Source organism: Cryptomeria japonica, chromosome 10, assembly GCF_030272615.1.
Source record: "Cryptomeria japonica chromosome 10, Sugi_1.0, whole genome shotgun sequence".
Lineage (NCBI taxonomy): Eukaryota > Viridiplantae > Streptophyta > Pinopsida > Cupressales > Cupressaceae > Cryptomeria > Cryptomeria japonica.
The window spans coordinates 803209702-803234450 of NC_081414.1; positions in this window are offsets into that span (position 1 = coordinate 803209702).

The following is a 24749-nucleotide window of genomic DNA, read 5'->3' on the forward strand; positions in this document are numbered from 1 at the left end:
AGTTCTGCCTCCTCAGAGACGACAATGAAATAGTAGCCAAAATCTATGACACAAAGTAGAACAAGAACAAGATAGTCCGAGCCTATAGTCGGCGGCTCAAGGAACTATTGGGGAAAATGGAGAGTCAACCAGTGGATGGGTTGAAAAAGAGATGGTTCGTGGAGGGACTGAAACACTCCCTCCAGAAGAAGATGAAAATTGTTCCACCAATCTTGTACGAAGATGCATATAATAGAGCAATGGATCTCAAGAGCGAGACCAAGACATCCAAGAAGAAAAAAAAGAAGGATAGCTCGTTCGAGGATGATGCCTCTTCCAAGGGAAGCAACAACGATGGAGAGTCCGACAAAAAGGTGCAAGCGCTCCAGAAAGACATGGAGCGAATGAGGAGAGAATTTAAAGCAATGAGAAGCACGGGTCGGACCGAAGGGGTTGTATGGTGCACAAAGTGCAAAGAGAAAGGACATACAAAGGGTACTTGTCCAAAGAAGGCCTTTTGCGAGATTTGCCAAGTGATGGGACACTCCATCAAGGAGTGCCCATACAACTTGAAAACATGAAACTAACAAGTATTGCTTACGCAGGAGCAACCAACTACATTGGGTGGTACCAGTAGCTCCCAGGCGAACAATAATGAACATCGGGAGGCTACCAAGATAACTGGTGGGGAGGACAAAACAACAATAACAACAATAAAAATACAAGGAGCTGGATCCAATACGACTCCAAAGGCTGACCGATGATACAATGCAGAGCATGCAGCCAGTGGGGGCACTTCACACGAGACTACCAAAAGGGAGAGGCCACACAATATTTGTGCAAATGGTGCAGACCGGGAGACCACGAAGACGCCACCTACCCGAAGTCCAACGTCAACTTGCTCAATATCGAGGAAACCAAAGAAGACAAAGTGTTGGCCGTAACCCACACCCAAGCCAGACAAGCAATGTGCCCAGACCTGAAGATGGAGAAGCGAAGGGTACGGGAAGCACGTGAAGAAATCGAGAAAGAGATACGAGACGGGGTGAAGGCGAAGGGTATGACGGGTACTTCCAGCCGATCAAAGGTGGAGGAGGCTATACTAAATCAAATTTTAAAATTGGAGGTGCCTGTGAAGGTACACGACCTCCTCCAGATGATGCCTCAATTACGAACGGCGTTGCTAAATAATCTCTCCCAACCACACACCAATACCAACCACTGCACAGATGTTCCTAGGGGGTATGCAATAGACCCCAGGCTACTGGCAATTAACACTGGAAGGAACCTGACCATTGTGGAGATGGGTATCCTTGGCACCATTCTAACTGATACCATCATCGATGATGGATCAGGAGTGATGTTATTCCAGAAGAAACCTGACAGAAGTTGGGGAAGCCGACGTTTTGGCCATCTACATTCAATCTGTTGGGAGTAGATCAACATGGAATCAAACCCATCGGGACACTAATGGGCCAACAAGTTACCATCGGGACACAACCCTTCATACTGGACTTCGTGTTAATCCCACTAAAGAAAAAAGGGTATGATGCGATCTTAGGGAGAGGGTGGCTGGTGGCAGCCAAGGCCACCCACAACTGGAAGAAGAACACTATGTCTATGGAGAATGGAGGAAGGAATTTTATCATAGACCTTGGGACACAGTTGGTTAGTGAGGAATTGGCATCATCTTCAGAATCAGAGGGTGAAGGAGAAGGCAACCTAAGGACAAAGGACGGGGCTACAAGGAGCCCAACGACGAAGGGACTCTCAAACTAGGAGAGTGCTCTGAGGATGAGATGGGGTCATTGAATGGGCTCTTCCACTGGCAGATGGAGGATTACGAAATGTTCCAGAGCTATAGGATCGAAGTAGAGGAACCAGAGAAAGTAACAAAGGAGGTGTACTTGTCGGAATATAGAGAATATTAGAAGGGAGACACCCCAAACCTTGGTGACGTAGATAATCCCAAGATCATTCATGTCGGAAATGATTGGAACCCTGTGTGGAAGGCCGCAACCTTCTTATGTATGGGAAGGAGACCATGGTTCTTGTAGAAGTTATGGTTCCAGGTCTTCGGATGGCCATTGAAAATAGACTTTCCATCAACGGGACCAAAGCGAGAGACTCTCGGGCGAGGCAAACTGACAAGGATGAAGGGCGATCCCATAGACATTGGACCCGAGCCGAAGATTCTCTGCACAATTAGATTAGGAAATTGAAAAAAAAAAAGAATTGAAAAGTACAAAAAAAAAAAAAAAAAAAAAAGAAAAAAATCGGTGGCCACGGTGGAACCACCATCGGGGGGCCACTGTATGATGGAACCACCATGGGAGACCACCATGCGGTGGGGCACCGTATGGTGGAACCACCATGGTCGACCACCATGGGGTGAGACACCGTACAGTGCACCACAGTGCAGTGAAGCCCGGTGCGGTGGGACCCCTACAGTGCACCACCATGCGCTGGGGCACTGTACGGTGCACCACCGTGTGGTGGGACCCCGTACGATGCACCACCGTCGACGGAGGTCATCGGCCTAGGGTGGAACTTGATAGGTATTCATCCATTGTATGACCTTCCCAGCCATTGTATGGGAGACCAATCACCGTGCGACACCAAGCTTTAGATGACCCTAGTCGTCATATGGGTTCACTCCATTGTCCGACAAATAACCTTTGTACGGGCTCAGGGCATTATAGTCCGTAGGCCTGAAGGAGCACAACGACAGCGGTTTAAAAGATGGTGAAAGGGAAAATACCACGGCACGACAGGGATAAATGGTGGTGATGGCACGTGAAGAAAAAAAAACAAAAAAAAATGACGACCAGATTTAAAATCATTCGATGGAGTCTGGAGCTAGGACACTAAAAAATTAGAGTGGAGAAGCAGGTTTTTGGCATCTTAAAATATCACAAAAATGATGTGCGCCCTGGACTTCCGTGTGGTTCTAAAGGTGTTAAATTGGTGCTGCCCCCGGACCCTGTGAGGGGCGCTGCCCCTTGACCCCACTAGGGCACTGCCCCAGACCCCCAGTTTATTTTTGAGCTACAATACAGTTTTTGAGTTGGGCGAAGGCATCAGAGAAGTCATGGTAATTGTTGGGGTTGTTCCGTATTGTGAGAAAGAAGCCTGAAGCTAAGCATTGGTAGGAAAGCCATAAGCCATAGAGGGAGACAGATTTGGAGGTTGCGAACAAACAGAGTTTGAAGGAAGGCATTGCAAGAACGCGAAGTCGTACGACACCAGGGAGTTATTCAATTCAGTTATCAGCCTTTGGGGAGTGTGATGGAGGATTTGAGGCATCTCCTAGCCTTTGTACTAGGAGTTTGTGGCCACTTCCAGGCATGAATGGTACACTTTGAAGAACTCAGAATATGTCTCGACTGGACGTGAGGTTGCCTTGGTGGATGCACAAAGGGCTCAGGAGGAGCTGACCACCAGGTTGGAGGCAGTAGTAGCGTGAGACTTAGCTCAGCGTACCCGGGAGTTGGATGCCGAGAGGGTAGCGTGGGTGGCTATCAAGGATAAATTAGCTAGGGAGATAGTATCATTTGAGTAGTAGTTGGTGGAGGCTGAGACTAAAAAGCGTGTTTTGCAGACAAGTTTGGTTTAGGCATAGGAGGACTGTGATGTCAAGGAAAAAAGAACTCCTTGTAGAAGTAATAATGGTGACATCAGCACTTGAGCATAGGATGGTAGTAGAAAAGGGTTTTCAGGCGAGGACACAACAGGTATATAAGTTCCGAGCTTGACTAGCATCAGCAGTTCCTGCAGTTCTCTACCTTGGTTTTGTTAATGTCATCTTTATTTTGTATTAAGTCATCCAGAGATGACTTCTTTTCTTGGGGGGGGTGATGTTGTCAGGAATAATCATTATATCATGTTGTCATATTATATTATGTTGTCGTCGGTAATTATAAGTTACGACAGCCGGTTAGTCATCCCGAAGGGCAGTTGGACGTGACGGTTGGTCACACCCCTTCGGGTATTATATATTGCATACCTTCCCTTCGTAGTGACATCATCATAGTCATATTTGGGTGTGATGTTATAAGCACTTGATGTACATGGACTGTTGAATTAATACAAAGACTGGTTCTTTAATACATTTCCATTATGTTCTGTGCATTTACTTTCTGCATTAAATCATTTACCCGTATGTGGAAAACAAATGTTTAAGGCTTGTTAGGACCTACCAGGTTAAGGGATTTAACCTGTTGCAACTGTTAAGGAACAATAGTGAAAAAGTGATATGTTACTTGCACTTCTCAGCTTGCTAAATCAGATCCAGTTATGCTCAACACTAGAACTCTCAAGCAGATCTCACACTTCTCTTGGACAGCTCAACACATTCTCTTAAGACCACTGACACAATAAACATCAACTATGCCATCCTAAATAGCCATCTCAACTAGGTCGACCACTAAACCCTAATTACATCATGAAATTACAATACAAATCATAAGAGATCATATCAGATCAATATACAAATCATTACATCAAATTACAATGCAATATCAATTGTTGGTTGATCATAACCCATCACAAAAATCCTATATGTACCAAAGTCAAAACCTCAAAACACTCCACTAAGCGTTTCATTGATTCCCAAGAAATTCTTCCTTGAATCGTGCCAAAACAACAATCAAATAATTCATGCAGGTTGTCCCATGTCACCACCTTCCTATAGACTCGCATTCGATCACTGTCATAACAAAAATCATTACCAGTTTGATGATATCTTCACCGATCTTAAACCCTACCAAAACCTTAGCAAAACTTCATCAAAAATTTGAAACAATCCTTCTAATAGTCATCACAAGTCTCGGTTCCAGTCATATACTTCTTTCCATGATGCAAGCTCACATTCCAAACCGCAAATCACCAATCATTGTCGATCGCCCAATTCAACCAAAACATCTATGCTTTACCGGTTAAAGTCCTATTTCACAAACTTCAGTTCTTTGTCGATAAACCCCGTCTTCCGGAAAACCAAATCACTTAGATGACAAAACAAAACATCAGGAACATTAGTAATCATCATTTGACATTAGTTGCCATCAATGACAACACAAATATCTGATCAAGTCATCTAATCACAAAATCACAATCTCTTCATCACAAATAGTCTTTTATCCTCTACCGATGCAGTCATTGGTCTTCAACTTCATCACCTCATCTGTATTAGTTATGCCAAATGCCAACACTCTGAAATACATGTTCATGCTAGATTCATGCACATCTCAAAGATGAGGAAAGATATAATGGTAAAATTTGTATATACTCATTTAGTTTCCCATTAAATTTTTTAACACATTTTGATACAATGTCTTAATTGAATTAATATTTACAAATGGTGTACTATTACATGCTAAGTTCAACTTATTCCCCAATTTCTATTCACCCCCATCTCTATACATTTCCATACATTCAACCTTGTCTAATTCCTACATGCGTCTTTTTTTTACAAATTCACCTTATTATCAATCTATGTTTTCATGCACATGTTCTTCATCAAAAGGTTTGCATTTTCTTGTCCTAGTTAATTCATACAATCCTCAACCTTTATCTCAAGTCACTTAAGATTGACCCAAAAATTCTATTTTTAAAATTTAAAATTATTGCTTCTATCCTTTCCTACTAGTCACTTGAATCTAGCTTGGTACAAATTTGCTCAACTACTTTCTATTCATTGGTATTTAAAGACATCCATTTTTGTAACAATCATATCCAAGGAATAACAAGGAACATTTGATTATCAAAGAATAATCATTATAGGAACATGATCTCAAGTTACTCAAGATTGACCCTAAAACTCTATTTATAACATTTAAAATTATTGTCCTAACATTTCCTACTAGTCATTAAGATTTGATGGTGCACATTTGTACAACTAATCATTATGTCTTGATATTGAAATACATCATTTTTTTCACCAAACATATCCAAGGAATGAAAAGGAACATTAGTTATTAAAGAGTGATTATTCGAAGAGCACTTGGATTTTGGAGCTTAAAAGAAATCTATACATTGGTCATTTGTATTCTTTCATATGTTGTCTCCCAACATTTTGAAACCGAGGCTATAAAGTTTGTCCAACAAGGGTGTGAACTAGGAGAACTCACCCCTAACGATTTAACAACTTTCCCAAGGGCATTTCTAAATACCCTCATCCTTATCAACATCCAAATAACAAATATTACAACTAACTAAGTTGTAGAAGTCTATTATTTACCAAATTAGTTCCACACATCTATTGAGCCAAAAATTGCATAACCCTTTGCAATTTCAACTACACATTTGTAGCCACTTCAATGTCCATTCCACTAGCATTTGAGCAGGTCCTTTTTAGCCCTTGCATCAACCTTCTCCCTCTCAAGATGATAAGGACACCTTTTCAATAGTTTCATTTCAACATTAATTTTATGTCAATTGTGTGTTTCTCTTACCACTTGTCATTTTTTAGCACAATTTATCTGGACATTTGCATGACGAATGGATGTCCACGTGCCACAATAGTGTCTCATGACATCTTGACATTCAAATGTCATTTATGAGCATTCTTCTGCTTGCCACCTACCCAAGTTAGTGGAAACAACTTAGAATCTTCCAAAATAGCTCAACAACCCTTCTTTCCCTCCTAATTCTCTTAGTTTAGATCTTTCTTTTGATGCTACATAATCTCTCTTAGTTCTTCTGGCACTCTGGTATTCTCTTGGCTCTCACAAATTTCTCTCTCTCTCTCTCTCTCTCTCTCTCTCTCTCTCTCTCTCTCTCTCTCTCTCTCTCTCTCTCTCTCTCTCTCTCTCTCTCTCTCTCTCTCTCTCTCTCTCTCTCTCTCTCTCTCTCGCTTGCTATAATAGTCTCTAACTTTCTACAACAATCTCAAGCTCTCACACTAATCTTTTGCAACTCTCTTGACTTTCTCAAGCTTTGTTGCTAACATCTTTCTCACATCTTTAATCATCTTGGGATTTATCACATCCATCATCTTTTAAATTATTTACCATTTATCTATTTATTTGTCTTTGATCTATCTATCTATCTAGTTGTTGTGGAGGTGGAAGCACCAAAACAAGGACTTGACGAAGGCAAGTCTCTAAATAGCTTGAGACATTTTTCCTCTTCTTCTTGTATGCAAGTTTGTCAAATAGCACAGAAGTTTGCCTGTCATGTTGGCATCCTTGGCCAAGACGCTCATATTTAGACCAAGAACTTCCTATCGTAGATGCTCTTTCCATTTATATAATCAAAATCTTTATTTTATATATCTATAGTTAAATACCTTCACCAATTTAGCTAGTTGGAGATATCTAAATGTATGTTGTGAAATTGGCTCTCAAAGTAATATATCTTTCCTTTTGTAGGGTTACATATCCTCTAATACAACATCAAAGGACAATCCATGTTGCTCAAGATTGATCTTCGACCACTTGAAATTGACCCAAAAAACCACTTAAAATTGACCCAAAACAAATTATTTTAATTACAAAACAATGAATACATTGCAAATATCAATTTTAAGACATTTAAAAATTAATTCTACATATCTTTAATGCCCACATTCCAACATTAAATTAAAACATATACATATACATAATTAATTTTTAAAAATAACATTTTAATTTATTATTTTCCAAACCCCTTAATTACATTTATATTAAAAGGGATTTTATTCCCTTACATTTGACATAAAGTGATGGAACTTTATCTTTATATAACACCCACGTCCATTGTCTTTACAATATTTGCAATTAAAAAAGCCTTGTTTATTTAAATACTTTAGTTGATTAAATACATTTCTATAAGTCATTATTAAACCTCTTTTTCAAAACTTCTAGAAGCCTTTAATCAATCTTAAAAGTAATTCATATTATTGAAACGATGAATTCTTAAGAGTTACCATTTACTGGAAAAGATAGTACTTTTACACCTTAAAGGAAATAGAATATTAATTTTTTTCTCTCAACTTCTACATCGACAATGATTTATTCAAAGAAGACAAGGTAGTCTAACATCGTAGAAAGCAAACTTACCCAAATATTGGGTCTATAATGGTATAAAACCTTTCTAGGGATTTACAGCTTTTTCAACCTTCAATAATAAGGAAAACAACTTCTCCCATGTTCATCTCATCGGAGTGGTCATTCAAGATCAAAGTGTTCTAAAAATTTAAGATCATAATTTCTAAGGTTACATTTGGTAGATAGCATTTTTTTCTCCAAGGTCGGTCAATTGAATATTTTAAAATAATGTAGATATTAGAAATCAGTCGTTTTTAAAAAGAAAAAACAATGTTTTAAAATGAAATAGATTATTGTTGTTGTGGTTATTTTTTAATTACTGAGTTTATATTCCATAAAGAAGACAAAATTGATTAGACAAATTTTCACGATAGTTAAAATATTCATTGTACAACAAATAGAATGATCAGTCAAATGAATATTGAAAATTCCACTCACATGTAGTTGAATTCAAATGGTAGTGGATCATGACATATGATAAACCTTATATTTCTATAATGCCCTCGCCTAGACTAAAACCTTCCGAGACATTTACACCTTTTTCAACCCTAAATAATGAGGAAAATAACTTCTCCCATACCTGTTCCATGGGAGTGGTCATTCAAGATCAGAGTGTTAAAAAATTCAAGATCATAATCTCTAAGGTTACATTCTGCAGATAACATTTTTTTTTCTCCAAGGTCAAATGAATATTTCAAAATAATGTCGACTTTAGAGGTCGAGTGATTTTTAAAAAGAAAAAGAATTGTTTTGCAATGGAAGAGATTATTGTTGGAGTAGTTTTTTTTGTTTATTGGGCCTATATTCCATAATGAAGACAAAATTAGTTAGGTAAATTTTCACGATAACTAAAATATCCATTGTACAACAAATAGAATGATCAGTTGAATGAATATTGAAACTTCCACTCACGTGTAGTTCAATTCAAATGGTAGTGGATCGTGACATATGATTGACCTTATATTTCTATTTAACAACCTTTGATTGTGTCGTTACTTGGAAGGGTGTTCTCATTTTCACTTATTGTAGACACCTAAATTTGATTAATTTAATTAATTGAATTTAGCTATCTTGAAAACTCTTAAATTAAATAATTACACATTATTTAATTAATTAGTGTTCCCTCCTTCTAGCTAGTTAATTTTATTATTACGTTATAGTCCCCTTTTAATTTATTATTTGAAAATCATAAATCATTTAATTAATTAAAATAGATCCCTTCTTCTACAAAATTAATCAAATACATATTTGGACTATTTAATTCATCTTTTATCCTTTCCTCCTAATATCCCTTATGGAATTAATTAATTTGTCTCCTAACTCTAACTCTCTTCTAACCCTTCTTCTAAACCTAACCTACTATCTAACCATGGGTTTTAGTCACCCTTATCCCTTCCAACCTCTTTCCCTCCCCATATGTGCGCACATTCCAAAATATCCTAAATATCCTAATGTTTGGGGAAATATCTTGATATTTGGAAATATCCTAATTTTAAAAAATGTGTCCTCTTATTTGGGTTTTTCTCTCCCAAATAGGCATGTGTCCTTAAAGACACTTATCAGGCTACTTGTCATTCCTTTCCGTAACACTTGCCTTTCTCAAGGACACTTGTCATTCTTCTCCATGACACTTGTCCTTCTCAAGGACTAGTTATTGTTATATGGAGCCTAATCAAACTCAGAGGTTATTTTTTCCCTTCTATCGGCGCAGTTTCCCCCCAAATTATTTAATGGGGGTTTGGGGGCAACGCCCCAAGGTGGGGTCAAGAGGGCAGCGCCCCTTGCGGGGTCCACGGGCAGTGCCCCTAGTGCGCTCCATGTCACGATACAGGGTGGGGTCGAGGGGCAACGCCTCGCGAGCCCAAAGGACTTTTATTATTTTATAAAGGCGCTGGGTGTTATTTTTCTATTGGCTGACATATTGTAACCCTAATTTTGTAACCGACATAAGTCTTGATAAAACGACTAAGGGTTAGGGTTTTCTGTAGAGAATTTTTGTAGCATTTTGCAGCAGTATTGAGTTGCAAGGGATTGCTAGTTGTAATCGGTTTGATTTATTGGATAATAATATTGGACTCTCTGTTTGGTGGACATAGCCCAAGTTTGGGTGAACAACATTAAAATTGTCTCCTCTCTGTTATTATTTTTGTGTTTTCATTCCTCTATTTAATCTTTATTTGCATATAATTGATATTTTCTAAATGCAATTCCTAACACTAGTGTCTCTTTTTCAAGCCTTCTCTTCTCCCAGTCTGGCCTATTTAATCCCCTCCATTTTCTTTGCAATTCATCTACTTTCATGCTTTCATACCATCATAATGCCGAATTGTTCACTCATCCTTTGCATAGCCATATCATTTTAGCATCCATTTTGCATCCCATTTAGCATAATCTACATCTTGCATCAACCATCATAGAGCAAAATCGAGCATTTGCGATATAGCGAGCACACATCAAACCAAAAGACAACAAAATCAATGGTTTCAAGAGAGTTTGCAGTTTCATTGTTTATCATTTGGTTTTGAAATTCCCTTTTAGCGTCTTTATCATGAGTGTGGTTGAATTTTGTGTTTGTTTAGGTGCTTATCGTAGCATTTCAATCTTCTTAGTTTTGCACTTACAATATTTTGCATACACCTATATTCCATAAAAAAAGTTGAATTTAGAAGATTCTATGGTAAATTTGATGGTACAAACACAAAAAAAATTAAAAATATTTGAATGAGTAATTAAGCTTGCATAAAAACATATAGTTTTCCCTTTTTTTGTATTGATCAAAATTAGCAAAGTTATAGTTAAGGGATGTCCATCCCCATACTTTTAAGGAATTGAGCACATTACCTTAGGTGCCTAAACTTATTTATTATTTTAACTAGACCTGACTATGAATATTTGAGTATTTCATAATTTGCATATCCAAGCTAAGTTTCATCTATTCCACTCATTTATTATATCTACTTTGCTATATGGAGCTAAAACTAAGGGGCCTTTTAAAAATTTAATTGAATCTAAATTGGAAAATTTATTACTTTCATGTTTGCAAGCATCTTGATGCTAAAATATTAGTTCCCCAATACATTATTCTCAATAAATTGGTATTTTATGCACACGTGACTTCCTAAAGTTGGATCGAGGCAAGTCATCGTGTGACCACCAAGTTTGGCTCTATAGCTAATGTGGATGTGATTGAGGCTAATAGTTTGATGGGTTTTTTGATGAGATTTCCATGCATTTACCTTGGCTTAATAATCACCTGACTTCTCACCTCTTACAACACTAACTTGCTCATTTAGAGTGTTTTATATATTCCCACAATCTAATGTCAAGGTTTAGTTGTAATCACAATATCTCAAACTTTTACTCGGTAAAGGGAAGTTGTAAAGATTTACCATGAACATGTGTGTATGGGTAAATATTTGTGTTTGTGTGCTTGTTTTTATGGATATTTTTGTTGGAAACCTTGATGCTTTGATATGGAAACAAAAAGTGTTGAAAGCAAAATATGATAATATTGTAGAAGCTATATATTTTATGTACTTTTTGAATGCAACCCTTGCAATGAATTGAAACAAGATGATATGCAAACTAACATGCAAGTTTCCTAAAATTGTTGCTTCCTAAATGACTTTCCTATAAATATAGAAGTGTTCTTTTAATAGCATCTAACTAGATGAAATAATGATTTAGCAATTCTTGATAATAATGTAATTAATCAATTTTGATATTTTATATCTTTTTGTGAGATAAATTTTTAGTGTAATTGTAAATATGTAATTTTTTATGTTTGGAGAAAAATGATAACTTTTTCAAAATACAAGCATGTATTTTTTTTGGAGTATTTTTCATTTACTGGGTTTATATTCCATAATGAAGACAAAGTGAGTTAGCAAATTTTTACAATAATTAAAATATTCATTGTACAAAAAATAGAATGATTAGTTGAATGAATATTGAAACTTCCATTCACATGTAATTGAATTCAAATGGTAGTGGATCATGACATATAATTAGCCTTGTATTTCTATTCAACAACATGTGTTTGTGTCATTGCTTGGAAGGGTGTTCTCATTTTCACCTATATTCAATAAAAAAGGTTGAATTTAGAAGAATCTTTGGTAGATTTGATGGTACAAACACAAAATAAAAAATAATAATAATGAATGAATAATTATGCCTTCATAAAAGTATATAGTTTTCCTTTTTTTGTATTGATCAAAATTAGCAAGGTTTTAATTAGGGAATCTCGTCCCCATCCTTTAAAAGGAATTGAGCACATCACCTTAGGTGCCTAAAGTTATATATTACTTTAACTAGATCTAACTATGAATGTTTTTTTTTTTTTTTTTTTTTTTGTGTGTGTGTGTGTGTGTGTGTGAGAGAGAGAGAGAGAGAGAGAGAGAGAGAGAGAGAGAGAGAGAGATTCCAAGATTCACCTATTTCACTCATTTATAGGGTTGAAACTAGGGAGACTTACTTTAAGATAGCTAAATGAAACCGAATTGGAAAATTGCTTACTTCCATGTTATGCAAGCATTTTAATGCTAAAATATTAGTTTCTCAAGATATTAATCTCAATAAATTGGTATTGTATGCACACATGAATTCTTAAGTTAGGTTAAGGTAAGTCTTTGTGTGACCATAAAGTTTGACTCTATAGTTAATGTGGATGTAAATAGGTTGATAGGTTTTGTTGATGAGATAAAAGTAACAATGGATTGAAAGGAGGAGTAGGTGGAGGTGTTCCATGCATTCACCTTGGCTCAACAATCACCTATGGCCTCTACTCACTTCTTACAACACTAACTTGATCATTTAGATTGTTTCATATATTTGTAATGAAAGAAGGGATTTTGGTGGATGAAAACACTAATTCCCACAATCTATTGTCAAGGTCTAGTTGTAACCATAACACCTCAAACTGTTAAAGTAAAGGGAAGTTTCAAGGGTTTTGCATGAACATGTGTGTATGGGTGAACATTTTTGTTTGTGTAAGTGTTTGTTTGTTATATATAATTTTGTTGGAAACTTTGATGTTTAGAAATGGAAATAAAGAGTGTTGAAAGTAAAATAAAATAATATTGCAAAAACTATTATTTTTTATGTACTTTTTGAATATAGCCCTTAACAAAATGGTATGCAAACTAACATGAAAGTTGACTAAAATTATCACTTCCTAAATGGCCTTCCTATAGATATATAAGTATTCTTTTAATGACATATAAATAGATGAAATAATGATTTAGAAATTACTCCCTTGTTAATGGGGCTCAACGGGTTTATTTCGCTACTAATCCTAGGGTGGGAGTCGAGTGGAAGGCACCAAAGGAGGGTTGCATAAAGATCAACTTTGATGGAGCCTCAAGAAGAAACCTTGGAGATTGTGGAGTAGGATGTATGATAAGAGATCGTAGGGGATCAATTATGGCAGAAAAATCAATATATCTTGGGATAAGGATAAATAATGAGGTAAAATTTTGGGTGGCCCTAATCATCCTACAATGCACAACAAAAGGGGAAATGGAGAAAATTCACCTGAAAGGTGATTCCCTTATGATAATTAATGCTATATGACAAGGTTGGATGCCAAATTGGAAGTAGAGAAAAGAAATTAGGTCAATACTACAAAAGCTAAGGAAGTCTGAGGAATTCAAAGTCTCCAATATTTATAGGTGGGTAATGAAGTGGCCGATAGCCAAAAAAGTGACAAAGGTTGTGTTGGTATTTTGGTATGGTTTTGTCACTGATGTCAACACCTGCTAAATACACCTACTTTGGAGATCCAGCAACATTCACCGGCAAATAGTAAACTGTGCAAACAGTTACCGGTATATAGTCAACCGGCAGGATATAATGTTCACCGGTACCTGAAATGACATAGAAGACACTTGGTAATGTCGAAGACATCATGTGGACACTTTACTTTGAAGTAATAATCATTGGTATATTCTTATTTGCATATTTGCTTTTACCGACAAATAGGTCCAAGTTATCTAGGGTTACACCAGCAGGTTTATCTTTTCCAGATCAGCATGGCACGCTATGGAGATGATTTATTATTGTTATAAATGCATTAAGCCGACATGTTCAATCGGTTATTGCATCAGATATTGTATTATTTGTAAAATGTTTTTATTGTAATATCTTGTAGAGCCGACCTACCAAAATTGGTCTTAGGGTATGGTATAAATGTAAGATCTTATTTGTAAGATCAAGTGTGGAATGCGAAAAAGATTTAAGGAAGGGTATATGCGAGATCAAGCAGAGATATACACAAAGACATCATTTGAAGGTGAAGTTAGGTTTTTGTAGAAGCATATCAGCATTACACCGGTACTGAATCCAGCATATGAAGATGCTATTTTGTGTAGTACATTCTCATTGGATTTAACCATCCAACTATAGTCAGTGTGACTCCCATTTGTGATTGAGCAGTGAGCTCTAGGCTGTTGGCCTTTCTGCATGTGCAGACCCCTCTTTGTACACTTACTATCTGCAGTAGTATCATCTGATTGTGGGTAAGGTTTCCCACCGTGGTTTTTCCCCTTACAGGGTTTCCATGTACAAATATTGGCGTCATGTGTTGTGGATGACTTTGTGCTTATGTTTCATGCATTAATTCTTACCGATACTGCAATTTTCTGTTAACACTATTTACCGGCATACTTAACTGTCTTACCGGTATTAAGCATTAAGTTGGTTAATAAGTTTTTGGTTTGAATTTATTAGACAACTGATTCACCCCCCCCCTCTCAGTTGTCTCTGGGACCTACAGGTTGGTGTGGCATTACAATAATAAATGAATTTACAAACGAAGATTTCCTCACAAATTAAAATAGTGGCAGTACCAATTAACATCACTCTAAGGGATATCAAACCTTGATAGAGGCAAATGGTTAACAATGAATAGACAGGTGGTCTCGCAAGTTGTGAGAGAGAAGCATGCAAAGGAGAATTTCATATTTATAGGTATGTCTAGTTGGTCATTTCTGCATTGCACCAAGAAATGAAATGGAGAGACAACAGACACGCTAGTTAGGCTCGTTGGCCAATAGATGCACATGGATTTGTTAGGGGAGGTGATGGAGAAAAGGTTGGGTTGCATATTCTAAACCAAACATGGACTCATCCTCCATGCTATTACAATGGATTTAGGCAATAAATTCTTGAATACAAATTATAGGTATAGAGTGAACTCTGAGATCTTTGCTATTTTTTTGTCCTCCTTGTTAAATGTTGGGGAAACGAAGGACATGAAAAAGGTGTTGTGTAGAAAATTCAAATGAAAAAAGTATTTCAAGGAGTTGAAGATGTCCTAAATAATTTGAAGGAGAAGGGGATCTCTCTTCTAAGATAGTACCATATCATTCAAAAGCATGGTCAGGAGCAAGAGAAATACCCTCTCATTTTTGTGGAGGACCCTACAAATCTCCCAAAAATTAGAGTTGTGATGGAGAAGAGCATTTTCTTCTTTAAGAGAATCCTAAATTTGGTGTTAGAGGGCAAATTGGGTTGGCTACAAGACTATATGAAGGAAGAGAATCTGGCAAAAATGGGTGGTACTGCAAATTGGAGAATGGTGCATGATGGTTTAAAGTCAAAGGAGGACAAGGATGTGGTAGAATAAAATCACAATGTGTGCAAACCAGATTGCCCATGACAATACAAGAAGGTGAAGAGGAACACATAAACAAATAAGGTGAGTGGACATACATGATGAGGTAAAAATATTTTTTTATAAATAAATATTATGTAGTAGCTGCCCAATTTTGTAAATTTGGGCATAATCATTGACTCCATTACGTAATAGTTCTCCAATTTTTCTATAAGGGAGTTAGTTATAGGCCATAGATGTCATGTGTCAATTTTAGGACTTGTTCTTCAAATGCCATTTTATTTGTAGAGGTGTTTAGTTGTCGTTGTTGGGGGATTGATTTGAAGGTATGGTAAGAAGGTGGTGTATCTAATGAAAAAAATTGTAAGGTATAAAGGTTCATAGTGGGGGATACCCCATGAACACCAATCCATCTACAAGCATGAGACATGAGCACAAGAAAAGGTATCTTCACCTTGTGTCTAAAATCAATAGGGGCCCCAAGGATGTGCCAAACATAAAATGATTGGATTGAGGTACAAATTTTGTTCCCCCTCCTTTATATAACCCACTAGAAAACATGTTTGAGGTCAACGAAAAGGGTGATGAAATCCCAAAGAAAGCTTCTCTACTAAAAAAGGAAAGAAGGATGTTGATATTTTTCTTACACACAAGTTCTCACAAGCACACGAGGGGAGAGGATAAACACAAAACACCCTTGGGATAACAAAAAGTGTACAAGTGCGCAAGACACAACCAACAAGGTTCTTTACCTTAGAAAATTGAAGTGTTTATCTAAGCTATAAATTGAAGATACACAATCCTTGCAATGAATTTATAAGTAATCATGAGATCAAGGTCTTCTCCCAATGATTGCCAAGTAACTGCATAGATTAGATTAGTTGCCAAATCAACAACAAGATTAGATAAAATAAAATAAAAAAAATTGCAAAGCATATAAAACATCCCAAAATTGGATTCCTTATGATTTTCTCGTGGATTTGAAAAAAAAAACTCAAAGATGATTTCATATGAAAAAGCTATGAGGAATTGAAGTTTTGAAAAGAAGATGTGACTTTGAACGAATTTACTAATTTTTTCATGAAAATCTAAAAAAATGAAAAAATCCACATCATATATCATCAAACCATATTTCCAACACATTTTGAATTTAAAAAATCCAATATGTTATGCAAAAGTAATAGTCAATTTCATAAAACTACTTTTTTATCTCATCAAATGCGTGATAGAATGCCACAATTGTGGTGTTTTAAGCCACATATGAATAATTTAATTCCATAGATGTATTATTTGAAACTTCAATTATGTCACTTTGTTGACCATTGATATTTGTGCTCACAAATATAGTGTTTGAAGCTACAAATGCGGTGTTTTGACCTTCAAATGTGGCATTTGAACTTGTAAATCAAAAAAACCCAAAAAGAAGACATAGGGACACCTAAAAATAATGAAATAAAACAAAATTCAATATTGCCAAAATAGATAAAATTTGATTGATGTGAATAGAAACAAATGCATCACAAAATTTTGTAATTGCGTTAGAGAATTTTATAGTTTCCTCACAAAATTCTACAATTGCATCATGGAATTCTAAAATTGCATCACAAAGAGCAATTATAGACCACAAAATTTTGTAATTGCATCATAGAATTTTACAGTTGCATCACAAAATTATGCAACTGTGCCACAAAATTCTATATTCATGTCATGAAATTCTACAATTGTGTCATGGAATTCTATAATTGCACCACAAAATTCTGCAATTGTATCACAAAGTTCCTGTACTAGCAAAACTCAAAATTTTCTCCAAATTGCAATAGTATCAAGGATGTGGGTCTCAATGGGTGTTCCAAAATGTAGAGATCATAAATAGAAATCATTGTGAAACATTAATCGACAACCACAAACCCTAAGTTACACATTATTGCTCTCAATTTCAAAATAATTAGAGGAATCTATGTATGTGATGCAAGAAATCAAATGAAAATAAGCAATAATACCTTCAAGAATGCACTAATGTTGCCTCCATTTCTCTTCTTACTTTCGAGTATGAGTAGTATGTTGCACTTAGAATTGTATATTGGTACTATTTCAACTACGTGATCACACAAAAGCTCAAAGACTATTGTTTATGATTGATGATGAAGGTTGATTTTATATATTTACTAATATCAATAAATGGTGGTGATATGAGGAAAATGATTGATGATCAATGGTTAAGATTTAATAAGAAGAATTGATTGAGAGATAGATGATTGCATGATAGAGATAGACAAAATTAATTGATCAATTAAGTGAATTGATTAATGAGTTGAATTCAAAGTGAGTGTTAGTTGAGAGGTGGCAGTGAAGGCTTGATTAGCATTAAATAATTGAAAATTATTTAGTCACGTGCATGAGATACATAAATAAATAAAATAAAAATTATTTATTTTTTAGAGGAACTTAATTTAGAAAAGTGAACGATTTAATAAATTAAAGAGTTCATTTAATTCTAGAAGACCTTGCTAGCAAATTAAATAATTAAAGTAATTATTTAATTATAGGAAAATTGGAATAAATAAATAAATAAATAAAATAATTAAAGTTAATTAATTAATGAAAAATAAAATTAGTAAAAATGTTTGTAGGTTGTGAACAATTTTTGGTGTCAACAATAAGAAGTCTTCTAATAATTGTGAAATGATGAAGGGTACCAAATGTGAATGAGGTACTTCTCTAAATTTTAGATTTCCTTATGTAAGATGATGTGGGATCTTGACATTATAGATAAAGCCAACATGTAGATGTTGAGGAGATATGAACTTTCCTCTATACATTGCAAGTTTGAGCCAGTAATTAATTATCAAAATAACATGGTGAATGGAGATACAATTGTAGGAGCTTCTTGACCTATAAGGATGGATGTGTTGATGACATCTCAATAAAGTCTTTTTATGGAAAAATCATATAAGCATGTTGATTATAGTCCCATAGTAGCATAATGGAAGCATGGTGGTGTCTCCCCAACTTTTAGTTTTGCAAAGGAGGATGAATTCCTTGTTGGCAACCTAAGGTATGGAAAAATTGACCACATTTTAGTTTGGCTATTTCCTACTATAGTATTAGAGGATTCTTATCACAAGGGAAAGAATTCTAAAAGATATGATAGATTAAAGGATACCATTAGTAATATAGGGGATGTGAATTCTCTATTTCAAATTCAAGGCTATTATTGCAAATGGGTATCTAGATAATATTATGAAGGTTCAGTGCTTACAGTTCATAGATTACTCCTTGAAGCTATGTCCTATAGTTGGAGACAAAATGATAGGTTGTCTCCGTTCAACAAAGATATTTACATTTAGATTAGATTATTGTGGAAAGATGAGATTGTACAAGATGGTTTCATTGTTCATCGTATAAAAAGGGTTACAGGGTTTCCATACTTGAGTCATATACATAGTACTCAAGATTGCAAAATAATGCAATGAATGAAGCATTTGATGAGCTTATGAATGTATCCCACTCATGTTTTACACTTCTCATTTCAAATTTCTCACACCCATCTATAGTAAAGTGTTTGTTTCAAGAGAAGGTAATTGGGCTTTATTACTACAAAGGTGGGACTCCATTCAAATTGAGAGGAAGGGGTTGAAAGCTACATAAATTGGGTTTTCTTTTTATGAAATATTTCAATATTCCCAAAAAATTTAATGGGTTGGAAATACAAATTGATCGTACACAAGGAAATGGTTCAATGGTTGCAACTCATGGCTTAAGTGCAGGGAGCCAAATAATGTCACTTCTTATTTGATTTTGATGCAAGAATCCAAAACTCAGATGGATTTGCAAAGATTGACCAAGTGAATTGGAAGGTCTTTGTAGTTAAAGAATGGAGTCATTTTTTGATGAGAGGTTATGGTAATAATGTACTTGGTACTATCTCTTTGAAATGTGTATTGGGTAATCAGTTGGTTCTTGTGAAAGGACATGAAAACTACATGGTCTCCTACCAAAATGAATCGTTGTTTGCAAATTTCATTTTTAGGAATTGGTGGTGCAAATGTTGCTATTACATGATTCTATTTTCTACCCCTCTATAGAATCTATGCTATTATAGATCAACCAATAAAGATGAAGAAACCATCTCTTGAGCTGAGGCAAAGGATGGGTTAATTGATGTGAATTTTAGCAATATATAGATGAATGAAATATTTGTTCCTATAGAAATTATTGTCTATTGTAGATGATTAAATGAATACTATCATAGTCCACCATGTTGCAAAAATCAGTTTTTTACCATTATCAAAAGCTTTAGGATTCTCTTTTTTTTCCCTCAATGACAATGCATCTATAACTAGAGTCCCAAGACAATTTGTAAGGTCAATATTTGGAGTTAGGAGGAGTATGTATTGCTAATTTATGGTGCTAACTCTTGTCACCCGACTATCATATTTTTGTTATAAATTAGATCCTAGAGTTACATGTCCTTCAAGTGAGGCAAAGTTTGAAACAAATGGCATGGTTCCTAGTAGGTTGTTTCTCAAAAACACAAAGGTAAAATGGTTTAGACCATTTTAAAGTTGTGTAATTGTTGTTGTGAAGGATGCATTGATGGTTGTAATAGTTTCATTGAGTATAAAAATTATATTTGTGGCACAATAACAAGTATCAAGTGTTTATGGTACATATTGTCGAGTGCTAGTGCATGTATGCACTTGGGACAAAGGGTTGTAAAAGAAATAATATTAATTGGGAAAAAAGGGAGGTTTTATATATATCAAATGATGACATTAGTAAGTTGGTTATGCCTGGGAGATAATCACATCAAATTCATTGAGTGCAAGTCCACTACTTTGGGAGTACTAAGATTTATAGGAAAGAGAATGACCAAAATTACATTTAGTAAGTTGACAAAACAATTTAATTGTTGCTAGGGTTTGAGGTTGCGTATTACGTCTTGCTTGTTTCAAACCGCATTTACTGCGAGATTTTTGTGTTTATTATGGCTCCGACCAACTTTAGCCCAGCAGTTGATGCTGGTGCTGGAGTTGCTGCAACGGACCCTCGTGGCGCCCCCGAGCAAACGCCCTCGCAAATTTGTTCCTTCAAGTATTTCATGAGGTATGTCCTCACCTGATGTTGTACTTCCTATTCAGGATTTTGACAATGCCTGTGACTAGCTTGAAAAATGTACTTTGATAGGTTATTTTGTGGGTAGGATCCCTCTTGAAAGCATGCTTCGTGATTGGGCTGTTGAAGCCTAGTCTCCTCATGGAGTTAGGCTTGATGGCGTCCAAAGTCTCACAAAAGATTTTTTTTTGTTTCACTTTTCAAACCCTTCCCATGTGGAGGCTATTCTCTCCCATGGTTCGTGGACTATTAGGTCGTCCCTTCTGGTTTTCCAGCGTTGGTCTCACGATTTTCTGTCTCAAATGACAAAAAATTGCGAGTTCCAGTCTAGGTTGAGCTCCCTGGTCTTCCTTTGCCTTGTTGGCCTTTCATGCAAACCATTTCTTGGTTTGTTGGCAAAGTTGTTTTCCTCGAGCCAGACCATTTTTTAATGCTCCCCCTCAAAAAAGGGTATGTGTTGAAGTCAACCTTTCTTTCAACCTGAAAGAAACTGTTGATATTCAAGTGGGAGGTAACACCTTCACCCAGAAGGTGCTTTATCTGAACCTACCCAACACTTGTTATCGGTGCCAGTCGACGGATCATAAGATCAAGGATTGTCCCTTGGAAACTTTGAAATTAAAACCCCTTGTTAAGGAGTCTAGCTCTCGACCTATGGAGGGAGCCAAGAATGATGAATGGACCACTATGGTTCGTAAAGGTAAAACCCCTGCGGTTTCAGCCCAAAAGACTCCCGTCGGTTCCAGTCCTCAACCAACGTCGGATCCTCCTGTACAGTCTCCATCCTCCCAGGCAGCTTCTACTCCTGTTTCAAACCCTGTCCAACAAGGGAATGCTTCTTCTGAGGGTGTTGCTTGCCCTCCTTGGGTGCACACTCCTCAGGTTGTGTCTGCGATTTCCATTCCACACTCTCCATGTCGCTCTCGCAGCCCTTCAGGGCGTATTGAGATTGTAGATGGTGGTTCAGAAAAATGACGAGTTATCTCTAGTGAGGACCCATATTTTTTGTGCAATAACTTCTCCTCTCTTGGGGATGAGGAAGATATGCTGGTTTTGTCATGAATTACATCTCATGGAATGTTTGAGGTCTCACAAACCTCACCAGAAAATGTTCAGTTTGAGATGTTTGTTAACGTATTATAGGCCTAGATGTTCTTTGCCTCCATGAAGTTAAAATTGCAGGTTTCATGCTCAATGTTGCATGTCGTGTTACTTGGCCAGATAGCCTTGTTTTTGCTTCCTAGCATGGAGCTGGTCGAGGTGGAGTTGTTACTCTCCTTTCACCTCCATGATGCTCTATAGTTATTTCTCATGGGTTTGATCCCATGCAATGCACCTTCTGGGTTTTTCTTTCGATTGATAATCATTCCGTTGGGATCGTTAATGTTTATGCTCCCAATGATTTGGTTGAAAGATCATACCTCTAGCAATGGATCGCAAATAATCTACCACCTACCACTTGGGTCATGTGTGGGGACTTCAATATGGTTGAGGTGGCTTTTGATAAGGATGAATTTTTGCCTTTCCACTGGACAACTGGTGAGCGGGAAGCCTGATGCTATATGCACAATAAATTGGGTCTTTTCGACCCCAACACCAACCATCGTCGTCCTGGTGAGGTTTGGCACACTTGGTCTAATTTCAGAGCTGGCTCTGACAAAACTATTAAAAGGCTTGATCGTGCTATGATATCTGCGCAATCTTTTTTCTCTTTCTCTGAAGATCATGATCTGCCCGTCACTCCTCTTGTTGATGTGATGCTATCAGACCACTTCCCCATAAAGTTTAACATCGAACGACAGACAGCTAGGCTGCATCCTTCCAAAATGCAGTTCTACCTCAACACGTCTCTCCTGCACCATCAGTCCACAATGGCCCACATTCAAAGAGTTTGGAATTTAGAGCCAAGGCCCCATCATCACACTGGTTGGATTGTGTGGTGGCATGACTCTATTTCCCGCTCTGCGAGGTTTTCTGCGCATCTATGGTAGGAAACTCACCATCTATCATAGGCGGTCATATGATGTGACCACCAAAGCTCTATGTGCTGCCACATAAGCTTTGGCCTTGAATCCCTTTGATTCTACCCTGCAACTCCGTTTAGCCCAGCTCCGCCATAAAAAACAAGTTGTTGATAGTGACTCTGCTAGAGGAGCTCAAATCAAAGCCAGATTGCACTGGCTCAAGGTGGGCGATAGGGATTCTAAGAAATTCTTCCTGGCTCTACATGCCCATCATGCCTCTGTAGGGATTAAGAAAATAAAAGAGGGACAGGCTCTTCTCACTGAATTGCCTGACATATTGCAAGCCTTTGTCTGTCATTATGAGAAGGTGTTCACAGCGCAAGGAGATTCTTCGGCCAAAACTCAAGCCTTGCAAGATTTCTTAGCCATTGTTCCCAAACGGCTCTCCGACTCGCAACAGGCCTTTTGTGATCTCTTATTGACCATTGATGATCTCAAAAAAGTTGTCTTTTTCTATGGCAGATAACAAAGCCACGACCTGTGATGGCTTCCCCTATGAATTCTACAAAGCTCTTTGGCCTTGTGTTGTTCCTGATCTTCATAAGGTCTATCTAGAAGCTTTTCATTCCCGCTCCTTGGGAAAAATGATTAACCAAGGAAACATCAAGTTTATCCCTAAGGTTGGGGATCTAGAGGACATTTGCAATTGGTGGCCTATTACCTTGCTTAATGTCTCTTATAAGATCATTGCCAAAGCTTTGGCCCTCAAGATTCGTCATCTCCTGCCGCTTATTGTCCGCCCGGAACATATTGGATTTATTAAATCTAGGTTTATTTTGGACAATATTATTGTTGTTTGGGAAGGGATGGACTGGGCCAGATGCTCTCAACAACGGGCAATCTTTCTTAAGATTGACTTCGCTAAAGCGTATTATCACATTGAGTGGCCTTTTATCTTGGCTATGATCAAAGCCCTCGACTTTGGTCCTCGATTCATCCAGTCTGTTCAGATGTTATTCGGAGATGCCTCGGCTTGTATCACCATTAATGGTCGCCAGTCTAAGGCTTTTGGCCTTTTCAGATCCATTTGCTATGGATGCCCTCTGGTTCCTGCTTTATATGTTCTTGCAGCGGAAGGGTTTGATTACTTACTTGCTAATGCTATCGTTGGTGGGTGTGTCTGTGGTATCTCCCTGCCTGAGTCACCTTCCCAACTTGTCAATGGCCACTTTGTGGATGATTCCTTTCTCACTCTCATTGAGGATGATGATAATGTGCAGACCACTCTTCAGTGTCTTAACACTTTTTGCTTGGCTTCCGGTTCGGCCATTCAATGGCACAAGACACAATGTTATAAGCAATCTTTCCTTCCTACTCCACCTTGGATCCTTCAATATGACTGGAAGTGGCTTCAGCATGGAAAAATATTTCCCTTTATGGGCATTCCTTTTGCCTTCCAAGCTTTGCCTTCGGATCTCTAGAAGGCGGTCTTAGCCAAAATCGAGAAAAAGCTTGCCTACTAGATCACCAAGCCTCTCTCTCTGGCTGGTGAATTCAAAGTTTGCTCCAAAGTGTTGGCCGCCACCCATGTCTACTACTCCTCATGTTGGGCTCCTTCCAAGGCCTCTTACATGGAGTTGGAAAGACTTATGCGGGCCTTTCTCTGGGCCTCTGGGTCTGACCATCATGGTTTTCACAGGGTTTCTTGGGAATACTGTTGTCTTCCCAAGGAGTCCGGAGGACTCGACCTTATTTCTACCCAGAACCAAGGGCTGACCTTATGTGCTAAATGGGTTATCAGAGCCTTATTTGGCGACGAGGCTTGGAAAATTCTTCTCTGACATTGCATTTCTTCAGGCTTTCCTTCCAAAAGGCCAGCTTGGAAGGGGATTGGCTTGAAAACCTCGCTCACCATGAAAGACCATGTTCAGATACAGGGTACGTTTGTGGTCAAAAGTATCTGGCATGATTGGGAAGCTATCAAGCCTTGGCTTTGATGGGTCGACAATGGCTTTCAGGATGGCTTATCCATGAATCAGCACAACCTCTAGT